The sequence below is a fragment of the Eimeria mitis genome, genomic scaffold, assembly GCF_000499745.2.
Source record: "Eimeria mitis Houghton genomic scaffold, Emh_scaff8334, whole genome shotgun sequence".
Taxonomy (NCBI): Eukaryota; Apicomplexa; class Conoidasida; order Eucoccidiorida; family Eimeriidae; genus Eimeria; species Eimeria mitis.
In genome coordinates, this window is record NW_013576129.1 from 738 (window position 1) to 1276 (window position 539).

The following is a 539-nucleotide window of genomic DNA, read 5'->3' on the forward strand; positions in this document are numbered from 1 at the left end:
TGCGGACTGAAGAGGAGCATACAACAGCGCAGCAACTGCAACAAACACCTCATAAAACACTCTGCCAACATAGACAGAGGAAACATGCATGCATGCGTGCATGCATGCACACACGGAGTTTCTCTTCTGTCCACAGGGACAGGAGGGTTCCACCATACATCTGCATCAACGCGTGCATGCATGCATGAGCGCACAACGTTGCATCATTGTTTATCTTCAGCAGGTGGCACGGCTTGCACGCCCCCCGGCTGTGCAGAAAGGAAGCAAAGAGCCCTTCTTGTTGAACAATACTAAACACACCATATTGCCTTGCCTCTTTCCTCCACTATGGAGTGATTAACCCTGCTGGCTTTGCATGCACCACAAACAAAGGCGACGCAGACGCATGCGCCTCACATAAAAACAATCTGCACCTGCATCGGTGTCTGTATTGAACTCTTTGCAACTGTACGACACATCGTTGTTTCCTGCTACTATATATATATATATATATATATATATATATATATATATATATATATATATATATATATATATAT